Below are 12,746 nucleotides of genomic sequence, written 5' to 3' on the forward strand. Positions count from 1 at the left end.
GTGTGTCTGTGTGTGTGTGTGTTGATTTTGACAGTCTGGTGACAGACTATATGTGTTCTATATGTCTTGGTGATGTTCATTTTTCTATAGTATCTCACAGGTGTTCTCTAAATTTCTTATATCTGGATGTCTACCTCTCTATCAAGATTAGAAAAATTTTCTTGAATTATTCCTTGAAATATGTTTTCCACATTGTTAACATTTTCTCTTTCTCTCTCAGGAATCCCAATAGTTTGTAGGTTTGGTAGCTTTACGTTATTCTATACTTCTCTAAGGCTTTGTTCATTGAAAAAAATGCTTTTTCTTTACTTTTCTCTGACTAGTTTGAAGGACCTGTCTTCAAACTCTGACTTCTTTTCTTCTACTTGGTCTAGTCTATTGATAAAGCTTTCCATTGTATCTTGAAATTTCTTAAGTGAGTTTTTCAATTCCAGAAGCTCTGGTTGTCTTCTTTTTAAAATGTTTATTTCTTCCTTCATTTCCTGAATTGCTTTAGAAGATTCTGATGTTTATTTTCAGCCTTGCCTTGGATCTCATTGAGCTTCCTTTCAGTTCCATGCTATGAATTCTTGATCTATTATTTCTGAGTTTCCATTTTATTAGGAACCATTGCTGGATAGCTGATGTGATCCTTTGGTGGTATCACTACATTCAGATTTTTCATGGTGCCAGAATTCTTGCACTGGTTTCTTCTCGTTTGAAGACACTGGAACTTCTAATTTTTGTTTTTTTTTAATTTTCATGTGGGTGGGGACTTTTTTTTCTTTCTTTCTTCTTTTTCTTTTTCTTCTTTTTTTTTGAGATGGAGTCTCACTCTATTGCCCAGGCTGGAGTGCAGAGGCACCTTCCTGGCTCACTGCAACCTCTGCCTCCTGGGTTCAAGCAATTATCCTGCCTCAGCCACCCAAGCAACTGGGACTACAGGTGTGCACCTGGGTAATTACCACACCAGACTAAATTTTTCTTTATTTTTTTTTTTTTTTGTATTTTTGTATTGTGTTCTGATGCCTGAAGATCTGCCTGGGCTTTTCTCTAACCACTCTGTTTCTTTTCTAGCTCTTTGTTCACCTAGATGTAGGTTTTTCTATACTAGCTGTCTTGGCAAACTACATTTTGTTCAACTCCAAACTTATTGATAGTAACAATAATGACTAACAAAACTAATTAAACACTAGGTGTTAGGCACTGTTCTGCATACTTTACATGGAGTAGCTCATTTAGTCCTCACAAGTGTATGAGTCAGATACTAATAGATCCCTGCAGCAGCGTCTCGGGTGCTAACGCCCTCTGCTGGACGGGCGCGGCGGCCCCAGTGCGGAGCGCGCACCCAGCGAGGCGGACCGCGCAGAGCGCCCGGAAACGCGACGGGGCAGCTGTCGGGCGGGTGTGCGTGTCCCGGCCTGTCCCTGCCGGCGAGGAGCGCAATTCAAGCAACTGCGGCCCTCGCGGCCGCCGCCTGCACCCCACCTCGAGGTGAGGAGCGGGAACCCGGGTCACCCGTCGCCACCCCAGGAGAGGCTCCGCCCTCCGAGCGGAGAATGCTCCCTTCTCCCGGGGCTGGATAACACTTTTCCTTCTGTGACGACCCAGTTATTTTGTAGCTATCGCACCTCCTGGGTCTACACTGTATGTTTATAATTCATCAAACAGTAACTGTAGATTCTACGGGAAATCAGTTTTTCAAATGTTACCTACCAGTCTACTGCTTTCTATGAATAGTTCATAGAAAGGGGGATTCTGTTCTGTTCTGATGCTGATTCCTGAGCTAGATTCTGGGATTTGTAGTTCCCTTGAATATTCACAATACCGTGGACTGTGGTGGACACGTAGTAGACATTCTGATACTCCATTGCGGTTTTTTGTGCAGGGAGAAACCGGTGTCCTTTCTCTTTCCTCTTGCAGCTGATAGGCCCCCCAGCCACCTGGCTCCGCACCCGGTCCAGTCCTCCTTTCCCACCCGGGGGCAGGCATTCGTTCCCTCATCGCCCTCTCATGGACCTTACACCATCATCCTAACTAGCAACTAAGTCCAGTTTCTCTCCATTACTGTTTAGTAACCCTCCTCCCCTGTGAACCTCTGAAGGGTCATGGTTAGTATTACTCAGACAAATGTCAAGGCCTGCCTTTCAGACTCCTTGGGTCCATCTTTTGTGACCCACCTGAACTGTTTCATTGTTTCCCTTCCACTGTTTTCCTGTATTCTTGTGGGAAACAGAATACTGTGATGAAAAGATGCCATTAAAAAATTAATGAAAAATATCAAACATAGAAATAACATTACTGATTCTGCTGAGTGAACAAAAGAAATAACATCAAACATCTAGTCAGTATTCAAATTTCCAAACGTCTCCTGTAAGTATTTGTTGATTTAGTGTGTTTGAATCAAGATCCAAATAAGCTCCATATATTGTAATTGGTTCCCATGTGTCTTAAAGTATTCCACAGGTTCCCCCTGCATCTGGACATCATTTCAGCCAACAATAAAAACAACAAAACTTTTTATTGTTGCTGGAGCAAATTGCGATTTTTTAAAGGCCCTTCTCCTAGTGAAACGTGGGGACCCAGCAGTGCTGTTCTGATTTAGAGTTGTGAAATTCTGCATTTGTTATGCCCTTAAATAGCCCAGATTTTCGGCTTGGAATCTGGAATTGAAAAGAGCATACAAATACATTTCTCTTTAATTATGCTTTCACTCAGTGGATGTTGAGGTACTTTATGAAAGTTGCTGAGAGAAGCTAAGTTAAAATCTTCACATTTCAGAGAAAGAGGAGGAGGTTGTGCTAAGCTTCAGGCCAATCTGTTCCAAATGCTCCTTGTTTTACCAAGAGATTATGTCTGGATAAACCCAACGTAAATTGAAAACATTGCTAAGTCAGAAATTTGTTTTCAACTTAGGATATTTTCAACTTAAAATGGGCTTCTCTGGACATATTCCTGTCATAAGTGGAGGTGTATACTGAATTGTATGCCTTTTGTACCACCATAAAGTTGAAACATAAATTGAACTATCCTAAGTCAGGGATCATCTGTATTTGCCTGCTTTGCCATCTTAAATCAGTAGTTTTCCTTCTCCTCAATATAAACTTTCCCCTCTTACCACTTCATATTTTCTCTGTGGTCCCAAGACTGGCCTTTCATGCTATAATCCTCACAGTTTTTGATCAACATTCTAATGCCAAAGGCTGACAGATCATCAAGGATGCTGTACTAGAGGTTTGTTTTTAGACAGAAGGTGGACCCAGAGCTGATCCTATCTATCTCCTTCAGCTCTTGGATGGCACATAAATCAAGAAGACTGCTGCTGGGAAAGAAGTTGAAAGGCAGATGATGACTCACCAACTTCTACCAATTAGACTACTGTTGGTGAAGAGTCAGCTGAGGGTGGCTGAAAAAAAATATTGCACATTGATTTTCCATCCCATTTTGTCTAGACCCAGAAATTGTTCTGGCGGATGTGCACATGGTAGCAATATGTAGGCACCAGTAAGTGCCATCTTGGCTGCATGTGGTGGCTTAAACCTGTAATTCTAGCACTCTGGGGGGCCACAGCGAGAGAATCGGCTGAGGCCAGGAGTTTGAGACCAGCCAGGGCAACATAGTGAGACATCATCTCTACTAAAAATAGGAAAATTAGCCCGGTGTGTTGGTGCACACCTGTACTCTTAGCTACTCAGGAGACTGAGGTAGGAAGATCACTTGAGTCAGGTGTTCAATATTACAGTGAGCTAGGAATGCACCACTGCATTCTAGCCTGGGCAACAGAGTGCAACCCTGCTCTAAAAAAATTAAAAAGTAAAAGGCTGGGCGTGGTGGCTCATACCTATAATCCCAGCACTTTGTGAAGCTGAGGTGGGCAAATCATGAAGTCAGGAGTTCCAGATAAGCCTGGCCAATATGGTGAAACCCTGTCTCTACTAAAAACACAAAAATTAGCCGGGCATGGTGGCACACGCCTGTAGTCCCAGCTACTCAGGAGGTTGAGGCAGAAGAATCGCTTGAACCTGGGAGGGAGGTTGCAATGAGCCGAGATGGCGCCACTGCACTCCAGCCTGGGTGACAGAGCAAGACATCATCTCAAAAAACAAAACAAAACAAAAACAACAAGTGTTATCTCAGTTACTAACAAAGCAAAACATCCAATAAAATTAGGCTACCTCAATTTTTTGTTCTGTGTGTATATTCAACACACAAACCTCAGTAACGGCTTCTAAAGTTTTATTATTTTAACACAGAAACTATGGATTAAATGGGTCTCTGGAATTTCACTTCCCCCTCAGGAAAGGATCTTCTATTCCTAGTGAAGAAAGTTTTCTTGCAGCCAAGGCTTCCTCTTTATTTTCATTACAAATATCAAGTGAGCTTTTATCTGGACACTTGCAAGACACTTGTTACATAACTCCAAGTTTTGTGGAAAATATAGTGCTTGAATCAGGGGATATACATTATGCTATTTATCATTTATTTTAATAAATAGTTATAACTGGGAAGAAAGCTAATGATATGGTAATGTTTGTAAATGGTTTTCAATCCAATACCAAAAAATAAAAATTAGTGACAGACTCAAGCAGTAATTAGAAAAACACCTAGTGTTTTAAGTGTAAATATTTCTAAAATAATTTGCACAGCAAAGTTGGTAAACTTGTTTTTCATCTTTTTTCCTCATATACTGCTTAGAGATGCATCTTGGAAGACATCACTGTGGAGTTGTGTGCAAACAGTGTAGTGTCAGTTTGCAACTTTGTGTTCTCTTAGCAGCTGCATCAACATAGCATTTCATCTTTCAGGGGTATGACAATGATTCTGCTCAGAGTCTTCAAAGAATAAAAAGGTTGCACTATATACTGTAATTGTCTTACTTTATTTCTTTCATCCTTGAAAAACTACCTACCATTTTTCAGAGATTTTTACCCATCATTTAAGATTGTATTTTGGGATTTCAGTGCAGAAAATAATGTGATTAATTAATATAGTGTTTTTTGGGGGCAAATAAAATGTATCAAATGACATGTGCACATTTTAACATTTATGCTGAAAGGTGAAGTCCTGGAATAAAAATCCCCTTAAAATACTGGTAAAATCGTATTTTTGTAAATATCTGGAGGAAAAAAAAACTAATTCAAGATCAGTAGCATATTAATTTTGCAGTGGAAGTTTGTAACTGAATCATCCTACTTAATCATTTTCTTGGGGTGGGGAGTAAAGGAATGTGAGTCAATAAATTGTAACACTCATCTACTGATTGAGATTATTAGTACAGTACTTTAAAATAATATTTTGGTGACTTGAATACTTACATATTATACTTAGCTTTAAGACAAACACAAATTCTTATTAAAATCTTTTTAAAAACTAGCTCTGAGCACTGATGAGCAAGTGGGGACAAAAAATTTTGGAGAAAAATAAGGTCACTTAGTAATCTTAGGTGACAATGTATAAGTTCTGAAAATATATATACTTTTAATCTTTATCTCATGAAAAGTGAAGCAAAAAGATGAGGACAATGAAAAAGTGATCTTAGTCTGTTCTTTGTCCACTTTGTTTCACCTGCCATTTCCCAATAAATCTGCAAAATAAACTCGGTTGCTCAGAAGAAAAATAGAGTATTTAATCTCCTATATACTTGAGGATAATTTATTCCAGCATATATAAAATCTTGCTTCTACCTAGACTTACTTCTAGATGACTTAACTAATTTCTCATGTATTTTATTAATTTCAATCATTTCAGTCATTTTAAAATTTCATCCCTTCTTAAGTGATGTTTCTTGCAAGTGTAGCATTACAACTATACTACATCCCATACTGCTGATCATTTAAAAATGTTATTTAGATTTTTACTTTTCTTTCTAGTCTTGACATTTACTTAGGTATAGATGCACTGCATTTATCAGTGGGTATACAAAAAGTATGGATAATATTTGTAGGCCGGGCACCGAGGCTCATGCCTGTTAACCCAGCACTTCGGGAGGCCAAGGTAGGCGGATCACAAGGTCAGGAGATCACCTGGCTAACACAGTGAAACCCTGTCTCCACTAAAAATACAAAAAATTAGCTGGGTGTGGTAGCACACACCTGTAGTCCCAACTACTTGAGAGGCTGAGGCAGGAGAGTTGATGGACCCTGGGAGGTGGAGGTTGCAGTGAGCTGAGATTGCACCACTGCACTCCAGCCTGGGTGACAGAGTGAGACTCCATCTAAAAAAATATATATATATATATGTGTGTGTGTATGTATATGTATATTTCTAACAAGTAGCAGACTGAAAACTCAGCATTCAAAGTACAACCTCCATATACTCTGGAAGTAATATTACAGACCATGCCATGATATTTTTCAAGAAATTTATTAATTTCCTCAACTGCATGTATCTGTCTCTTTCTGAATATTCTAGTTCACACATAGAGAAGCAGTAGTTGGATGGCTCTCTGGACATTGCTGATGTTTCAACTTTTCCTGTCATCAAGGCTGCTGTGATGGACTGAGGGCTGAAATCTGCCCAAATCTCAGAGCTTCAGGTATTCTCATAGTTATTTAGTTGTGTGGCTGTTGCAGTGTTAGGTTTAGAGAGTTATTACTAAACAATATAAAGTATCATTAAATAATATTGGTCAATGAAGTGTCATTCTTTTAGAGAAAACATTTCTAAAGCACTGGATTTAATATTATAGAGAACAATTCTCTATTTCTACTTTTTAAAGTATTTAATAATTGAATATTTTAAAAATGAATGCAATGCTTGAGAGGATTAATATTTTGGGATACTATAAATTCTCAACATTTCTACAGAATGAAAGCAATATAGTCATTCTTCAAATATATGCTGACTTTTGTGGTTCTCAAGTAAATTTTCTTTAAAAGTTTTAGCTGCATATTCCCATTGATTTCTTTGTGGACCACATGAATCTATATCACTAAATCTTTATCTTTATAGAAATAGATACAGTGAAAATAAAGAAGAAATATAAACTTAATTTGCAGGTATTGAGCTAGTGAGAGATTTCATATATTAAAAACAATTTTGTATTTAATTTGGTTGACATTCAACTTTGAATTAATTATTCATCACCGCCTATTCCCTATAAAATGTAATACCCTGAACTTTTCATGATTAATTTAGCACAAACTAAAAACAATTTCTTTTGATGCTATTTAGTTACTTGGTGGGGGAGGGGAGAGTTGATTAATTTGAATTGTTATACTAATTCTTTTTAAATGAAATTATAATATATATGACTGATTCAATGGAAGAAAAAAGCATAAGTGTTTTGTATGAGCTACACATTTATTGTTGCTATCGAGTACAAATATGATTTTCTAAAATATCATTTGGAAGTAAAATTAATGCCTGTGGGAACAAATTCAATTTAAGCATTTGCTTATTAAAAGTTATAAGTTAACTGAATTTATTAGATGTAATTTTATAGTGGTTGCTGTCAGAATTTCAAAAGAAACTTTCTCTGGACAGTAAGTTATGGCCTGCTGGTGAGGAATGTGTGGCTTAAGTGGTAATTACCCTCAGTGACAAAAGGAAGTAAAGAGCAAAGATACACACTTACACCTGATCCAGTAAGTTTGAAATAAACGTAGGTTCTGAAATAACTTCAGAGGCTTGCTTACACAACAGAATGTATGTTGTTGCATAGCCACAAACTCCTTTTTGAGAAAGCTAAGCTCTGGAGAAATAAAAGCATGCTATTGAACTGTGAAATGTGCAGACACAGTTTGAATATATATCCTGCATTTCCTGTTCCTGCATCCATGTGTACCAATGTTCAGGTACTTTGCTATAAACAGTATCTGTCTTATTGGAGAATAAAGCAGGAAGCCTCAAAGCCAGCTTTTTTCCTCCTTAGCTTTTTATTACTCAACCATTGGGAAAGTAACTGTTTCAGGCATAGCCCTACTCTTGAGGAGTTTATAATCTTGTGTAGGGGCAGATAAAAATAATTAGGACATAATTCATGTGATCAGTGTAAAACTGATGTCTGTATGAAGCACTAAAACTATGTGTGTTTTTCACTCTTTGCCCAAAATTGTTCCTTGAAAAAAAGGAGCAGGAAAAGTGACAGAATCTTTATTTTTATTTTATTTTTATTTTTTGAGACGGAGTTTTGCTCTTGTTACCCTGGCTGGAATGCAATGGCATGATCTCGGCTCACCACAACCTCCGCCTCCTGGGTTCAAGCAATTCTCCTGCCTCAGCCTCCTGAGTAGCTGGGACTACAGGCATGCGCCACCATACTCAGCTAATTTTTGTATTTTTAGTAGAGACGGGGCTTCACCTTGTTGACCAGGATGGTCTCGATCTCTTGACCTCGTGATCCACCCGCTTCGGCCTACCAAAGTGCTGGGATTATAGGCGTGAGCCACCGCGCCCGGCCCTCAGAATCTTTATTTTTGAAAGACATTGAAAAAGCGTCTTATTCTGAAAAATGGACTTATATTCCCACACATACTGTCACTGCCTGATCCCTAGCCATCAGATGGTAAGCAACATGGCATTTGGGACTTTTTTTTGTTTTTTGTTTTGTTTTGTTTTTTAAATTCAGGGATCAGTAACTTATTTAAGGATCATTTTAGATTAGAACTTTCACCCTCCACCGGGGCTTTTCATCTCTTACTGTGTAAATAATTTTTGGTTTTTGGTTTACTAATATTGTCTTGTTAACTATACTGAGCATATGAAACCCTAATACATCTCTCTTTTTTTTTTTTTTTTGAGACAGTCTCGCACTGTCACCCAAGCTGGAGTATAGTGGTGTGATCACAGCTCACTGTAACCTCTGCCTCCTGGGTTCAAGTGATTCTCATGCCCCAGCCTTGTGAGTAGCTGGGATTACAGGCGTGCACCACCATGTCCAGCTTTTTTTTTTTTTTTTTGTATTTTTGGTAGAGATGGGGTTTCGCCATGCTGGCCAGGCTGGTCTCAAACTCTTGGCCTTAAGTGATTCTTCTGTCTCGGCCTCCCAAAATGTTGGGATTATACATGTGAGCCACTATGCCTGGTCTCCTAATAAAGCTTAAACCCTATGCAGCAAATAATACAGTATGTTTTTTCTTAGTTTCTTTTTTTCACTCTTATAGTGAACCAACTTACATTCAGAGTCAAAAGCCAGCATTTGTTCATTTGATGTGGGATACATGATAATTCATAGGTAATATGGCTATCTGGGAGAAATTGTTGGTTGGGATGTTGAAGAAGGGTTCCAAAAGTTGCTGAAACAGAAATATCCTCCTGATAAACAGGTTTATAAGAGTTTTATTCTTCTAGTAAAATAGTACAAGCAATCCTTCTTGAAATATTTCTATTAATATTATCTGTCTTGAACAGCAGTTTCTGATTTGAATTGCCCACTGTGAGCTACAGTCTTGTAAGATACCCAGACATTTTATGTATGCATGTATGTATGTATGTATGTATGTATGTATGTATATATTTATGTATTTAGATGGAGTCTTGCTCTGTCACCCAGGCTGAAGTACAGTGGCATGATCTTGGCTCACTGCAAGCTCCACCTCCCAGGTTCAAGTGTTTCTCCTGTCTCAGCCTCCCAGGTAGTGGAGATTACAGGTACACACCATCATGCCTGACTAATTTTTGTATTTTTAGTAGAGACTGAGTTTTACCTTGTTGGCCAGGCTGGTCCGGAACTTCGGACCTCAAGTGATCTGCCTACCGCAGCCTCCCAAAGGGTTGAGATTATAGGCATAAGCCAATGTGCCTGGCCTACCCAGGCGTTTTAAATAAATTTAGGCCATACTTAGGTTATGGGTAGAAGCTATTTGGGGCTGGGTGCAGTGGCTCATGCCTGTAACCCAACACTTTGGGAAGATGAGGCAGGATTGCTTTAAGTCAGGAGTTTGAGACCAGTGTGGGGTACATAGCAAGAACTTATCTCTAACAAAAAATTAGCTAGGTCTGGTGGCATGCACCTGACGTTTCAGCTGCTTAAAAGGCTGAGGTGAGAGGATTTCTCTAGCCCAGGAGTTTTGAGGCTGCAGTGAGCTGATTGAGCTACTGACTCCATCCTGGGTGACAGAGCAACACTGTCTCAAACAACAACAACAAACTCAGTGATTTGGTTGCTAATACCATATATGTAATAGTAAATGTCTAAATGTTAGCTTAATTAAACGAATTTATATAGGCCTTTTTTTGTTGGAATAAAGCATTTGCTTCCATTTTATAATATGGATAATCACATATTAACTCCTACCTTTGATCTCATAATTCATGCTTTTATGTTTGTAGGCTATAATAACTCCTCACTATTAAATTCTCATCAACAAGTCTGGCAAAATTGGGATATCCTTAGCCCACGTTTCTGAGAAGGAATATTACAAAACAATAATTACAGGATATGAGGTATGGCATCTTGAGTTACAAATACTTTTCCAAGTCCTACTTGTTTACATTGAACTCAAATTGACTGTCAAATAAGAATACTGGGCCGAGTGTGGTGGCTCACGCCTGTAATCCCAGCACTTTGGGAGGCTGAGGCGGGTGGATCATGAGGTCAAGAGATTGAGACCATTTTGGTCAACATGGTGAAACCCCGTCTCTACTAAAAATACAGAAAACTAGGTGGGCATGGTGGTGCGTGCCTGTAATCCCAGCTACTCAGGAGGCTGAGGCAGGAGAATTGCCTGAACCCAGGAGGCAGAGGTTGCGGTGAGCAGAGATCGCGCCATTGCACTCCAGCCTGGGTAACAAGAGCGAAACTCCGTCTCAAAAAAAAAAAAAAAAAAAGAATACTGATAAAAGTAAATTGCTACTATAAAACTTAATTATTAGTATATAACTGAATGGAATCCTAAAATTCATTATGAATTATCAGTAATATAGGAAATCTTATTTTAATAGCATTTCCTTTTAAAAAGGAGCTTACAATATAGTTGGTCTATTTCAAATATCCTATTTAGAATTTTTATTTTTTTTTGTCTTTCATAGAAATTATAACTTTCTACTTTCCAGAAAGGTTTTTTTGTTTTTTTTGGTGGGCGAGAATTTCAAAAGAAGGAAATTCTAACAGGATTAAGTTTAGGATAGGTTTATTCTAGTAGGCTTTGTGGCACAGGTCCCCTAAATAATTCATCTTAAGACTCCAGTGTATGCAATATATCAAGAAATTAAATTGCCATCAACTGACAATTAAATTTGATACCCTTAAATATACAGAATGCTACACATAAATCTTTCCAATCTTTGAAGGATTTATTTTCTAAGCTCTTCCATAAAAAAGTATAGGATTGTATATTTTATGGAATTTTTTGTTTGTTTGTTTGAAAGCAACATCTTTAAAGTTTCCTGGAAACTCTAAAAAGTGCTTGCTAACTTAAAAAACAATTGTCTTTAGGTATTTCATGCTAAGTTGGAAGCCTTTTTTATCAAACACGATGAAACCAAATATAGCATGAACCCATAGCTTTAAAAACATTGCCCATGTGATTTTTTTGTTGAGAATGAACAATTTTTTCTTGATGCACAGCCTCATTCTACTTTTCTGTATAACTGGATAGTAACTTTTTTGGGGGAAATAAAAATTCAACATATGTTACATTGGTTTCTTGATAACTTTATTTTCAATATGACTATTCAAAAATTCTTCTTAATGGAGGATTTGGAAAAGCCAACTTTTAATTGAGTTGACGATAATCAAACAATGCAGTTGATATAATGGCTACTGCTTTCAGAGTGACGGCTATGTATGTGTTAGGCATTGTTCTCATGATCATGTATTTACCAACTTTAATCCTCATAATAGCACTGCAAGGTAAGTACTATTAGTCTCTTTCATTTGTAAGGAAAAAGGAATATTAAAGAGATTTAAGTACCTTGCCTTTTGTCCAGCTAGTAAATTTTCTCAGCAAATATTTGGAAGCATACTTGGTATTGGGCTTGACATTACCTCTGGGGCTGGGAACACAACTGTGAACAAGACAGACAAGATCCCCATTCTCAAGAAGCTTACATTCCAGTAATAAAGTCAGGATTTGAATATAATGGTGTTAGACTCAAACTCTTCTTAGCTGCTACTCTTCCCCCATAGCAACACTCCAATAAGATGAATGAAATTGTTTCAGATGGAAACTATATACTGGAATATATTGTAAGAAAGTAATGTTGGTATATAAACATCCAGATTTAGATTTATCAATGGAAAAACCCTATGACTTAGATGTATAGAGACCGGAAAGCCTATGCTGCATAACAGACATGGCTTATGATTGCCTGATAACATGCAATTCAATAGCAGTAAGAAATACTTGCTGTTAACTTTCAAATGGCCTTAATGATCATTATCTCAGTGCATGACCTTGCTCTGTCCAGCAAGGTAGCCACAAGTCATTTGTAGTTTTCAAGTACTTGAAATATGGCTAGTGTGACTGAGACACTACATTTTAAATTTTATTTAATTTTAATTAATTTAAAAAGTGATACCTGATCCAGTTACAAGATTTTTTAAGCATGCTAAAACAACTTGGGTATGTGAATCTCTTTTTTAACTGTACATTTTAGGATATTTAAATACAGACCAAATATTTCTGATAAAAATTTAGCATCCGAATTGAGATGTGCTAAAATGTAAAAATATACACTGGATTTTGAAGACAATATAAAACATAAATATCTCATTAATAATTTTAAAACTACTGATTACATGCTGAAATATTTTTGATATATTTGGTTAAATAAAATGTTATTAAAATTAGTTTCAACTGTTTCTTTTTTAAAGTTTTATTTTT

The 12,746-nt window shown here is 37.5% G+C and overlaps 1 protein-coding gene across 1 annotated transcript in view; it reads left to right on the forward strand.

The window, feature by feature from the left end:
* PHIP (PHIP subunit of CUL4-Ring ligase complex) overlaps nucleotides 1-12,746 on the forward strand; it is a 185,400-nt gene that overhangs the window by 159,904 nt on the left and 12,750 nt on the right. Inside the window, exons 41-42 of the transcript XR_012517301.1 lie at nucleotides 6,391-6,514; nucleotides 10,252-10,365. The gene's annotated coding sequence lies outside the window, so the exon portion shown is untranslated. The remainder of the gene's footprint in view (nucleotides 1-6,390; nucleotides 6,515-10,251; nucleotides 10,366-12,746) is intronic.

The sequence above is a fragment of the Saimiri boliviensis genome, chromosome 4, assembly GCF_048565385.1.
Source record: "Saimiri boliviensis isolate mSaiBol1 chromosome 4, mSaiBol1.pri, whole genome shotgun sequence".
NCBI lineage: Eukaryota > Metazoa > Chordata > Mammalia > Primates > Cebidae > Saimiri > Saimiri boliviensis.